This window comes from Sinocyclocheilus anshuiensis, unplaced genomic scaffold (assembly GCF_001515605.1).
Source record: "Sinocyclocheilus anshuiensis isolate Anshui unplaced genomic scaffold, SAMN03320099.WGS_v1.1 scaffold49, whole genome shotgun sequence".
In the NCBI taxonomy this organism is placed as follows: domain Eukaryota; kingdom Metazoa; phylum Chordata; class Actinopteri; order Cypriniformes; family Cyprinidae; genus Sinocyclocheilus; species Sinocyclocheilus anshuiensis.
Genome location: NW_015539863.1, coordinates 736,161 through 750,485, shown reverse-complemented (window position 1 = coordinate 750,485; position 14,325 = coordinate 736,161). Strand labels below are relative to the sequence as shown.

Genomic DNA, 14,325 nt, shown 5'->3' with positions numbered 1-14,325 from the left:
AAGTGTTCTGGAACAGTGTTGTAAATAGAACTTAGCATGACGAAGCAGATATCGTCCTCTTTTGGAAGACCAAACAAAGTAGTTTCGCTTTCACAACGAAAAACACAGCGGCCTAGCGTGAGGGGAAGCCTCGGCTTAGCGTGAGCCGAAGTCCCTGCTTAGCGTGCGCTGAGGCCGGGCTAGCGTGAGCCGAAGCCCCGGCTTATGGTGCGCTGAGGCCGGGATAGAGTGAGCTGAGGCGGGCTGGACTCCGCTTTGTCCACGGTGAAGGTTGATGTATTCCCTCAGCGACCAGCACAGATCAGCTCTAGGCATGACGAAGTGGATATCGTCCTCTTTTGGAAGACCAAACAAAGTAGTTTCGCTTTCACAACGAAGCACACAGCGTCTTCACGACATGGCTGCAGCGTCAACAATACTACAGTAAGAATAAAAGTTACGCCTTCTTTCTTTGCGTGAACATTTGGGCGGCGTTATGCAAATCTTCCCACATAGTGAGGTAGATATGTGGGGGCGTGTTAGAATGAGCCGTTTTAGGTAGGTGTGGCTGACTCTTAACTTTTATAAAGAATATCTCTTTGGATTTGAGACTTTAGTCTTTGCAACTTTACAGATCTTCTTTATGCACCAAGAGCTTGTAACACTCCAAAGAGAAAGGAAAAATTGAAATCGCATCATATGACCCCTTTAATATGTTCTTCACAATGAAGGAAAACAAGGCTATTTATTTCAAAAAGTTATGGTTGTTAAAAATTAGTGGGTCATCTTCATATTTAATGTGATGAACTAGAGTTAAAGTTCAGATACTTTTTGAGGCCATATGACCTATAGTAGCAGCGTACTTGCTGATGGCCAAACAGAATAATTTAGCTATCAAAATTAACTTTTTAGCGCTTTCCCTTGGAAATTCCTGACAAACTGACAGCATAACGCCCTCTAATAGCATTAGGCGAGGTAACGCAGCAGTCGGCTCACGAGTGCTTTAGCTGAGCTAACGTGATGGGCGAGAATGAGTCGGTATAGCTTCAGGAGGACTGAGGCCGCTGTTGATCTGGTTTGCTTCAGTAACCTCAGCGTTGCACTGCATATGCTTTCAGTGGTGCTGCATCAGTGAGCCAGGACAACAGAGTGTACAGTAACACAACAGCAAGAGAAGAACCATGTCAGACATGGTGCAATGAGGTGCGGTGGAGTGATGTGTGTATTTATTTTCCTCTCTTGCACTGCTGTCTCTTTCTCTATCACTACATCAAACTCGGCCCACACCCTACAGGTCGCCTCCAAATTATTATCTTACATTCACATATGAAAGAAAATGAGATCCCTTTAATATCTCAAATGTTTTTCCAAGACAGTATTGAGATTAAACACAGGGAAAATAGAGCGGTTTATGAACCTTGCTTCCCAGATTTTTCTCATAGTAAGCCTAATAAGCACACATGTCTTGTAAACGTAAACGTTTCTTCTAGTTTCAGAAGAGACCAAAACTTTACATTGTGTTCATTTTTGTCAAGATACCAAAATCTTAAATAATAAGTCAATATTTCAATATAATCTCAAATATTTCTTATTCAAATTCTTCTAAAATAATCAATGTATCTGAGCTACTGTATAGTAATTAAAAGCTCTACACTCTTACAGTTGTGCATGTCATCTGTTTGTGTAACAACATGTATGTATTATTATTATTATGATTATTATTATTATTATTATTATTATTATCAACAATATAATATATTTAAATAAATAAATAAATACATTTCCAATCTCACAATGTAACACAATGTGTATACATCTCACTTTTGCAATTAATTTTGAATTAATCTCATAATTGTGATTTTATTTCCAATAATTGATACTTTAACTCCAAATTGTGAATTTATATCTCACAATGTAACTTTATTTCTAATTAACTTTTTTCTCACTTTATTTATTTATTTATTTTATTTATTTATTTATTGTAATTTTATTTTATTATTATTGAGCAGACATAACAACTACTAGTACTACTATGTATGATTAAAAAAAAAAATTATAAAATAAAATAAAAAGTAATTACATTGTAAATGCCGGGCTTCGTTTGGTTATGTGTGTGTTATAAGTGGTGGAAATGTTAATAACAACATGTAAAGTAAAATAAATAAATAAATACGGAAGTAATAATAATAATAATAATAATAATAATAGTAATAATAATAATAATAATAATAACCACATAAAAATACCCACAATGCACCCAATTTCAGCAAAGTCCCTACAGATTCTCACTAGTGTTGAACAGGTAAAGGTGTCCCCTTATGGTGCTTAAAAGCACTTGGGGAAATAATTAGTCTACCGTTAGAGCTCTCCAGCTATGATTAATTGAGCAGAGATTAACTAGCATAATTTCATTCTGCCGACTATCTCACTGCCAATTACCTAATGCGACTCCCTCTCTCGGCATCTCCCACTCACTCCCTCTCTCATCAGAAGGCATCACGAGTCTCGGAAATGTGGCACTGACCCTCATTTTCCTGACTTCTCATCTATCTGTCATAAAAAAAAAAGTGAATAGTGTGCTCATGCATACGTAATCACAGCACTGACATGTCTAGCTCTCTAAATTGGGAAACCAGAAGACATTTTCACAGTCCAAAAAAACTACAATTATGCATTGTGCATCTGAAAAGACCAGTGAGGCTGCAACGTTCACAAATGTGAAACTAAAGTAAATGCCTTTCCCCCCCCACATAAGTCAAAAACATTTCAACGGTCAAACGCATTGCAAGCGCTGACACATACTGTATATTACACAATTTCCATGACAAAGAGTATGAGTGATAGGGTGAGAAGCATTCAGGAGGTCGACAGACAGGAAAAATTGAAAAATTGTAACATATATATTAGAAAATGGCAGGGCTTGAGCTAGGATTGACTCTGTGCCAAAAGAGAGACAGATATATAGAAAGTAAGAGACAGATGGGGATTAAAATCTCACATGCGTGTGTGTTTGTGGCAGTGTGTAAGTGTGTGTGTGATTTTTTTTTTTTCCTCACTGTTGGTCTTTAGACTTCGTCTCATTGGCTCAGAACTGGGTGCCTTATCGCACGTTCCCAGACTCACATGCACAATAGCCTATTTTACACCATTAAATGCGTATTTGTCAAAATACAATTTCAATTAAATTCCACAAACCTACTGGTTTGTGCTTTGCTCCACTTACCACTGAGGGAATGGAACAGAGGATGGAATAACTCTCTCTTCTCTCTCTCTCTCTCTCTCTCTCTCTCTCTCTTTCTCTCTCTCGCTCTTTCTCTCTCTCATATATAATATATATATATATATATATATATACAGTACGCATGCACACATAGACGGAAGACAGGGAGCGAGAGAATGAGAAGCCAAACGAAAGACAGAGACGCTGGGAGAAGGAAATAGGATTGTTTGAAGCACACAATGAAGGCTGACTGATTTTCCAAGCAGTGGACAGCAAACAATCGTTTCCGCCATGATTTGACACAGATGCAGCCTTCGCTTGCATTTTTTAATTAAATAACTCAAGAGCGCTGCTTTAAAACAAAGTGTCTTTACTTAATGCTACACCGGCTTATTCCTAATCGATTTATACATGGTCACAAATAAAAACTGTTTTCCAGCACAAACAAATTCAGATGAGAAATGGTGTCATATTGTGAGGATACTTCCAGTCGTGTATGTTACACCTTGTACAATCTCATCTCATCAACGGCGCACAACGCAACGTCCCTGCGGATATATGGACTCATAACCTCTCTGTTAGTCGACCTAACTGGCCTTGCACTACACCGCTTTGCCAGAGCCGTGGACCCTGCATATATTTCTTATGAAAAAGGGACCAGATTGAGTCACCACATTTAATTCCCAGCATGCCAAGGGGTGTAAGAGGCTAATTAAGTAAACTGGAGGTAGAGAGGGTCTAGCTGGCTGCTCCAAATCTCAAACACTGGAGGGTTTTGGCCCTTCAGGCCTGCTGAAATTGAGCGAAAACTTGCAAAATGAGCGGGGTTCATATTTCCGCAGGGTTAAGCCGTGAGGCCTTGATGAGATGTCCTCTGGTTCAGTCTAGCACCTCATCAAAAGTCGAGTGACTTTTGGAGAAAGTTCTCAGCCTAGACAGGCTTTGGTTTTGTGAGGCTTTCATTAAGGACCAGTGAACTGGGCAAAGGCATACAGGCTGCGAGCACCTTCCGTGGCATGTTTTCGAGGTTGTGATTATGTGATTATCTGGAAAAGACAAAATGGGGACGAGTGCATATGGGCCCTGACAATATGAAGAACAACACATTGCTTTTGCCCAGATACTGGGAAGCGTGGGTACAGATCATTGCTAAAGCATTACCGCGGCCCATTTTATGCTCTCAATTTAGCACCCAAAAAACTTAACAAAATAAACGTCTCAGCCCTTTGTGCAAAGACACACTTTAATTCGATGGAGCCAGAAAGGTGCCACATTAAAGCCGTATACAAACTTAGCTTCAAAGTAATAGCAAAACAGCTTAATGCAGTAGAGGTTTCACTCAGACTAAAGGCTTAAATTCATTTACGTGGTCCCATGATGTTAAACAGTGACATTCAGCATGCAAAAAAACATGTGCTTTTAAGCACCTTTATCCTCCAGCAGCCATTTTGTCATCTTAAAAACCTTTTAAATGTGCATGTGAGTCATATTTTCATTTAAATCAGAAACTTGTTGGCTAAAACCACCAGGCCTCAATGAAAAAATCTAGAAAAAATATATAAATACATAAATTATATTATAAATAAATAACTATTATATTATATCATATTATATTATATAAATACATAAATTACACTACATTATCATAAAGGGGTTTATTTTGCACTAACAACTGGCTTGATGTACATTATCCGGCGTATTACACGGCTATGTCCCACATAAATAAATAATTGGGCACAAAATTGATTTGCATTGAAATATAGTATTAGTAAATACTAATACTAAATGCAAAGCTCCTGAGAAGAAAACAGTTGCTAGCAAGTGGCTTTTAGCCAAGAAGAATGAACAAGTTCAAACTAGACAAATATGTAAGGGATATGGTACAGTCATACCACTTATTACACAGCTTTTCATCTCATAAATAATTATGGTGACAAAAGATATTAATCTGAGATGAAACATTAAAAACCTCACCTGTTCATTATTTTGCATGCTATTCAGCATTACTACTGACGACGGTTATTATTGGGGAAATAACACGTGGAACGTCCTGACAGACCAATCAGAATCAAGTATTCCAGTGAGCTGAGTATTGTATTATATTATATGTGTACACGTGGCTGATATTCCTTTGCGAGGGTGAATAGAGCGCTTACAGGTGCTGTGTTATCAGAAATGACCGTAAGCATGAAGATGTGCCCCAATGGTGTGTTTCTTGCCTGTACCACAGGTGGCTTGAGCTAAATCAAGGCCAGTGTCAGTGCATTGTCCCTGCTACACTCTCCAGAGCTGGAACTAAGATAGCAATAGTCTCTATACTGTACCTGAGGATTGCTGGAGGAGGGAATGACACTAAACACACACATTCTGGCCACTTGCTGTGAACGTGTACAGTATGTTAGTTTAGAGGCTGAAGAGGCTTTAAGTTGTGTGTAATGCCAGGTATGCTTACAATAAGAGCTAATGCTAATAACTCAGTGTCTGTTTGTACATCATCTATGGGTGTGGACAGGTTTGATAAAACATTGTATGTTCACATTACACCCTATATTAAATCTCTCATTCCTGTCATATTTGGAAACCCTCTGCTCAAGGTTGGGCCAGCATGTTAACACTAGCTAAGCTAATGGCTTAAAATCTCTGCGTGTATTATTAAACAGTTTTTTAGCCTTTTCACACCCAAGCTCATCAGAAAAATGAGCATACTTTATTAAATGCACTTGCACAGGGGGTTTATGCCTGCGTGTCTGCAGCGTTCAAAGCACCTTGCCACATCGCTTTCTCGCATTTGACTCTGATTCCTCTTGGCAAAGTGATTCAATTAAATCTTTCTCTCTCGCACACACACTCGCACAACCAAAAATAAATGGAGAGATAGAGAACACAGCAGCAATAAAGATGGTTTTATTGGCAAAGGGGTTCAAGTCTTCTAAACCAAATTGTCTCTTCCTATTTAAAGCTGTGATTATTTAAACATGTCTGAATTGGCATGAACTGGCAGTCCAGCAATATATTTGCATACTTGTTTTGAAGGGAACACAAGGTGATAGAAATATGTCAACCAGAAGAGATTTTGTCATACCGTGGTATTTTGAACATACTGTAAGGTCTGACACAACCATATTTAACATGAATGTCCAAGGCTTCTGGTGTCAGCTGCTTCCAGTTATCTTTTATTTGTATAAAACCAGTCCATTATGCTGCTTGATTCTGTAAACTGGTATTTGTCATATTATTTTAATTGATTAGTATAATAATAAACACACTGGTTTGTAGCACAAATACTGTAGTTTTACTGTTCACTGCACAATATCTAAACATTCTTAAATCAAGATGCATTTACTTGAGAAGCAAAATGACATAAGACATGAAGTCATGTTTTCCGAAAATCAAAATTAAGTGATATTATTCTTAAAACAAGAGAAAAACGTCTACCAGTGGAGTAAGAAAAACAAACTTGTTTTCCTTTTGAATTAAGTTTATCTTTCTTTCCCCACTGGCAGATTGTTTTCCTTGTTTTAAGTACAAAATCTGATAACATTTTTCAGAAAACAAGACTTAATATATTACATAATTTTGCTTCTCAAATAAATGTATCTCGATTTAAGAATGTTTAGATATTTGTACTGGAAAAAAGTACTGAGGAAAAAAAAAATCAGGGGGGCGGGTGCTCTTTAACAGTTGCAGGTAACACCTTTGTTCAGTGCTTCATTATAATGGAAGCAAATTATTTCTGACATGTTTTGCTAGGTTGTTTCCATGTAAGTTGTTTACAGTTGCATTAATATAGAATTCAAATGATTTGTGGACAAATCCTTACAGGTGTGCAGACTGTAGCGTACATCAGTTACTTAGTGGCTTCAAATGTATCATATTTATAATGTATTATGTTATGATTAATTTATAATCCATAAAAAGCCTTTTAAAATGTTAAAGTCCTTTTAAATTTTAAAGAACTTAAATCAGTACAGTTAAGTCAATTGAAGAAAAAAAAAATACTGTGTTAATGCATGGTTGTAATATTTAAGACTGAATTTCCAGCACATATATCTATATATACTGTTACCGTGATATAAAATGACTGATATAAAATGACTTCTACCATGACATAAGGTAATTTTTGGCCAAATTTTGACCGTTGACCCCTAGGAATGGATATTTAGCACGCTTGAAGGTTTCCGCCTTTCTTTCCTATCTTACTCTCCCTCTCTCTTTCTCTTTCAGGCGGATTGATTTTTGCCCATTCCCACCTAGCAGTGCAACACTGATTCTCAAGCAGTGGGGCTGTGGGAAATATTTATCCTTATTGATCCAAAGGGGCTGATGAATCTGTTATGAATGCTGCAGTTCAAACAGTTTTGGTCCCACAAACATCTCTAAATATCAATCAGCTACGGGTGGACTGAGAGCCAATACTCGGATTGTTTGTGAATGCCAAGAAGGCTGAACCTGTTTTCCAGAAAGCCAGGTGCGATTTTCGCTGGAGCCCTCATGCGAGACTGGACAAACACGTCAGAAGCATGTTTCCTTATAATTGTCTCTCTGTAGCGCAGCATTAAGGAAAGCGCAGACGCTGAGAGAGACAAAAAGAGAACATTAGCGGCGAGGAGAAAACATCTTCCTCGCGTAGATGAGGTGCTGGAGGGGTTTACTAGCTTTGAGCGTGGCAAGAGGGGGGCGCTGATAATTCTGTCTGCTGTCATGCCATTAAAAATTCAACACCTACAGGATATTTTCTGCATCAAACATTCATGCCATCAGGTTGTCTCGACAGCACTGGCTTCACACACCCTACGATGATAAAACTGATGAGAAAAAGCTCATTTTCCTGTGTGCTGTCTCTGATAAAGGCGCACATCACAGCGCGGTGCTGACAGACAGGGTACAGTAGGCAACAGCGAGCTCGGAGAGAATGCATAAAGGTTTAAGGCAGCTCATCTCTTAGTAGGTTCGCCGTGTCTCCACAATGAGAAACTGCAAGGGAGACCTTAACAGCTGAAGCCTATTCCAGAAACGCAATCTGTTTCTTCTCGTTCGTATGCGATTTAAGCTATCTGACTTTTAGCAATCATACTCTTTTAAATCTCGGGGAAAAAGTCAACAAAGTCGATCATCTCTCAGCAATAAAACTATCCACAAGTTCTCCCGCGCGCAATTGTATTACGCAAGGTCATATGGAAATCTGTCCCGTTTCCCGGCCGGCACACTGCATCACTTGTCATGCCAGCATAATAAACAACAGCAGAAAGCTCTTGATGAATTCAGCAGAGCACAGCGTTCAAAAGGCTATGCTTGTGAAAAGTGACTTTACTTAGCAGGAGAGCGTTAAACATGCCCGCCATGAAACTAAACTCAATAAACATCTGCATTCATTGCTTAAGATAATGTGCATTAATTGTTGTTCAGCAGCATTACTGGTTATTGAAGAAGATTTTCGGTGAAAAAAGTATTCTGCCTAAAAGCGTCCTTAAACTACACCCTCATGTATCATTAGAAACGTGCAGCGCATTAATCAGAATGAAATGTTGCTTTTATTTTTATTATGAGCTGAATGATTTGGCTCTTTATCAATAGCAGTATTGGACTTTAAAGTTGGACGAGGTACAAAATAAAAATGAAATAGTACCCACGAAATGGCTCTAATAGTAGTGTGAGCCTGTCATTATAAAAAGCAATAGATTTTAACATTGCTGACGCACCACCTGAAAATCTAATAAGCAGTACATTTTCCTACATATTCCGTGTGCAGTGAGTGAGCTTCATAGAGAGGCTGGTAATGTGTGAGGCAATTTAATAAGACGTACTCCTGGCTGTAATATTGCACGATCAACACGGTCCACCGGGGGGAAAAAAGTATGCACACAGAGAGAATCATGCCCTGGCACATGCCTCCTGCTAAAACTTTCACGAAAAGATTTAAAACGCAAGTGGTAAATACGAGTCACATCAAATTCATATAGTGTTAGGGAACTGCTTGATGCACAAGCCGTGTACAGTAGAAATAGCGTGAGCATTCAGACAGGTTAAACATTTACCATGGCAACCATAGGTTCTGCTAAAGTACCTTACAAAAGATTGCCTTGAATAGTGAAACCATCATATGGCAATGCCATATACTGAATGCATATAATATGCATGTATTTATAGTATTTACTGAGGTGTTTCATGAAATCTCTTGTGAAAAAGAAGTGCATGTTATTGTACTGAATGTACACTTGAGTTTACTTCAAATCTTAAAAGTATATATAAAGATGTATTTGCAGATAATATAATATCAATGAAATTAAAGGCTACTTGAGACAGTAAACTTTCCTGACTATTTCTTAACACACTTAAGTGCACTTTTAAAAATTGCACTTTGTAATAATGTCAAATTAAAAGCTGCACATTTTAAATGTTTAAATACACAATGTACGTTTTAACAGAACTAATGTTAAAGTATATTTTAGTTTACCATAAATGCTTGTCACTACATTCAGCGGCACACTTTAACCATATTTCAAAGACAATAATAGTAATTATAAAATCATGGTAACACTTTATTTTAAGCACCAATTCTCACTATTAACTAGCTGCTTATTAGCAAGTATATTACTAACATACTGGCTGTTTGTTAGTATTTATTAAGCACATATTAATGCCTTATTCTGCATGATTATATTTTAGATCCCTTAATCCTATACATACATAAAGTTAACAACTACCGTACTAACTATTAATAAGCAAAAAAAAATAAAAAATAAATAAATAAGAGGCTATTGATTAATTAATAGTTGAATATGTGTTCCCTATTCTAAAGTGTCACCGAAATCATATTTAAAGATGTACTTAAGCGGATAAAATAAAATAAACTAACAATTAAAAATTCACTCTTAAGTTCAGCTAACTGCATTTAATTTACATTTAAACTACATTTAAACATGCAAAAACATTACATTCAGTGCACACTTAAGTACATTTTTAAAGTATATTGGGCCTCATTTACAAAACGAATGTACGACAGAAAATTGGGCGTACGGTCGTTTCAACGCAAAACTTTGAATTTATCAATATGGACGTGAGCGGTGGCTACGATCAAATCTCCCGTCTGGTCTCAGCTCGTGTACGCAAGTTTTTGAGTTACCTGAACTTGCGCACAGCATAGTAAATACGGTGGAGAATTGTAGATTGACAGCATGTTCATTTTTATATTCCTGACCATCAAACGAAGCTCATTAGTTGATCGTTAACCAGTAAGATTAGAATGTCTTTTTTTGTTGTTGTTTTGTACAGGGCTTTAGCTTTATATGTGTGAATAGCAGCATAAGACCGTGAGGATTCAATCGACGCATCATGCACCTGCAGCGCTTCTGTGAAAGGAGAAAAACAGAAATTAAGTCTATAAAAGGAATAAAATCAATAGGATCACACAAAATATATAATAGGCTATACCATAATTAAAAGATTAACAAACAAAAAAAAAAACACTGTGCAACAAGTATAGGCTACGCTCGTTTTTGTGACACTCTTAATGCATTTAATTTATTTTCTTTATATCTTTATTTGATTTAATCCATCTGATCGCACAGGCGCCTCACGCACACACAACAACATTAGTTCTAGCGTTGCCTGCCATTTCAGCCATTCATCATCAAACTAAAATGCAGTCAACCAAACATAAAAGTAACACTGTTTATTTTAAAAGGTCCGCTGTAAAATCAGTGTGCAGCGCCCAAACAAACATTTTTGCACATGTGAAGGATTTTACACGGATATTAGAACATGACTGAAGTATAAAGCCATGTTTAAGCTACATAATGAATAATAGTTATGCAAACAAATGTTACAATTTTACAGTTTAAAATATAATTTTATAACTACTTATTTTTAATTCTTGCTCTGTTCTGAATACCGTTAAATTTAAAATATTTGTTGTAGAGTGAGGGGAACTAAAAAGGCTGTTTATATTTTCCAGTATTTTAATATACATATAAATTACATATATTAATGTAGCCTAATTGTTTGCAATTAGGCCTACAAGGTTAACGGGTGTTTTTGGAGTAAGATAAATTTCTCTTTCACGAGATTACTTCCTCTTTTTGGCCGGGTTTCGTTTCTCCGTGTTATAAACTCTAGGGGCGAGGCTTCTAAACCAGGGTGTTTTTAGGGGCGTGATATTCAAATGACGATTGTTTTCTGCCGCCACATTTATCAACATACGATCATTCGTACGATGAGATTGGTGGCATACGAATGTTTCATGAATCACACGTGAACTCTGTCGTAAGGTGATTTGTGCGCACAGATCTGCGCTCGTTTCTACGTTAGATTGATAAATGAGGCCCAATATGTCTGTAATAAATACTATTTTTAATTGTATACTAAAATGTACTTATTTTGTTACCATGATATATGACTAAAAACATTACCATGCAACAATGTCTAAAAACATAATAACATGATAGCAGTTTTGGTACTTTTTGTTGTTATATCAATTGTTACTACCGTACATCTGTGATTACTTGGTATCCATGTCATTAAAATAATTAAAAATGACAAAACCCTTCTTACGCTGGCTTTGGAGATCACATTTTTGTAATTACGGACTTTAAAGTACATTTTACGAAGAAAAAAATCCAGTAGCCTTGCAGCGGTACGTATGCCGACCATAATACCGGGTTGTGTGGAGTGTATGGTGTTCATACATGACTGCTCTAGCTGTCTCCTGGTCTGTCGCATTCACTGACATTTACAACACAGCCCAAGCTGCCAGTGTATAATTCACCCTGGGCCATGGAGAGTGTATATTTAGGACAGGCCTATCTCGGTCAACCCCTAAAACATTCTCGCTAAACTCTCTCACACTTGACTGAAAGCCATGTCCAAGCTAGCGTCTAAACATGACCTTACGCCACTGTGGGTGAGGAGCTGCTCACAGAATGACAAACTCTTTTCTCACTTTCGTCTCTGCCTTCTGTTCCGTCTCCTCTGTAACACCGTTGGCTTCCATTTTGTTCCTTTTTCCCATTAGCTCATGAGGAGAATTGCACATTTCCTTCACATTTAAAGGGTTAGTGGATTTGGTTATCAACATTATGCTGTAGATGAAGGCATAATGGACCGCAAAGGAGCTCCTGTGATAGGTGGATCATCTCCCACCTAATACAGAAACGCTAAAAGCCATTAACTAGAGGAAGCATTCAAACTTTCCCACCCGCATTACTTCAGCATGAGAACAGACTAACAATCAGAAGAGTTTCTCAAGAATGCAAATAAGCACAATGTGAAAAAGCTACAGCTAGAAGCCTGAAACATATGATTTCTTTTAACTTCTCCCCTACATTAGCATTTAATTTTCTCCATCACTTAAGTGTGCTCATTATATATATTTGCTACATAAGAAATGGAGGATAAGGCGCTTGCTTAATTTGTTCTCCTCCCTCAAGGGCTTGGCTAATCTATTCTATGGCATAAAGGGCTTGTATTGTCGTACACTCTGTTGGAGGGGGTGCGAGTGCATTAGTATTATTAAAAGAATGATGAAAAGTGACTCCATCGCTCGCCGATGATGAATCACTTGGCTGTCTTTTCAGAGTCAAATGACACGGGCTGGTGAGAATCCATTTGATGTGGCAGGATTTGACCCTGCGCACACATAAAAAAAAATTTTAAAAAAGCCCGGGAAATCGCCAAAATGAAAAGAGCAGCTTTTTACAAAACAAGATGAACAGCTGTGCAAGATTGCTCACGATTCATGTGAACGTGCATCAGAGCTGCTAACACAGCTTCACAAACACATAAACTGTAAGTAAGGATGCTTTATTTTCCTCTGTGAGATCTTTCAAGGCAAATAAAATATTAATAGAGCTGGAGTGCAAGTATGTGATCATTATAACAATTGCTCTACTTGTGAAGAAAAGGAAAAGGTTTTTACAACTGGAAATGCTGACTTGATGAAAGTAAGATACGGAACGTGGAGGAAAGAAAGACAGCGAATGTGACCCAGAATACAAGGGTCTGTGCTATGTTATGAGAATTAGAATTATTATCATACCTTCCTGGTTAGGTTTGGGGCAGGGGTTCTCAACTCTGGCCCTCGAAGTGATGCCTTGTCCAAATACCCACACTTGCGGTCTTGGCCACTTGAGAGCGCGTGCGCGCAACAGGAAGTAAGTGCGCAAGACTGTCCCAGATCTTAAAAACGCCAGAGCGCAGTGCCCTTAATGCACACTAAATCCACACTATCCACACACTTAGTGTATCCCATCATGCATCATGTTGTGAAAATAAATCGTGAGACTTTTTCCCGAGATCTCGTGAGAGGTCACGGAAACCTTTCCAATGTATGTGAAATACTAATAATAATTAGATATTACATATAATTTGGTAGTAAAACAAAGAGTTGCATGTTTTATTGGTGCAAATGAGTAGTGGTGATAATTATTTTGAACAACATTTGCAACTGCTTTTTATCACTAGAAGCACCACAAAATTAAATTGTGTCATCTGTTATATGGACTACTGAACAGACATTTAGAAGTTGATTTTAAAATGCAAAGTATTGAAAATAAAAATAAAGCTCTGTAAACACTTGCAATTTTACAACACTATAAGTGTGTCCCATCAGGTAATGAAAAGTTCTACACACACTTGTGGTCTTCATGCTCACTTGAACACTTGGACCAAATACAGGAAATACGTCATAGAAGTAGACAAGTGCAAAGACCGCAAGTGTGGGTATTTGGACAAGGGATCAGTTTCGCTCCAACCCTAATCAAATGCACCTGAACGAGCTAATCAAGGTCTTCAGGATTGCTAAAAAGTTAAAGGCAGGTGAGTTTGATCAAGGTTGGAGCTAAACTCTGCAGGAAAGTGGATTTTGAGTTGTGGAGGCCAGAGTTGAAACCTCTGGTTTAGGGTTTGGGGAAAGACTTGGACTTTGTGGTTTGGGTCTCAAATGATTTCTTACGATATTTCGGTCTCGTATGAATTACATACGAAATATTAATTGCTTGGTTGTGCTCAAAAATAGGTTTGTTTCCGGCTTCTCAGTGTCCATTTTCTGAGTTGAGTGGTTTAACTTAGCGGTTAGCAAAAGCTATAGAGTGTTTTGCATCCACCGCACTCAGGAGGGCTACTATTATTTG

General features: G+C 37.7%; 1 protein-coding gene across 5 annotated transcripts in view; it reads right to left on the bottom strand.

Annotated features, from left to right (window-relative positions):
- The window catches only part of LOC107684944 (protocadherin-7-like), a 142,084-nt gene that overhangs the window by 11,188 nt on the left and 116,571 nt on the right, over positions 1 to 14,325 (bottom strand). The window lies entirely within an intron of this gene.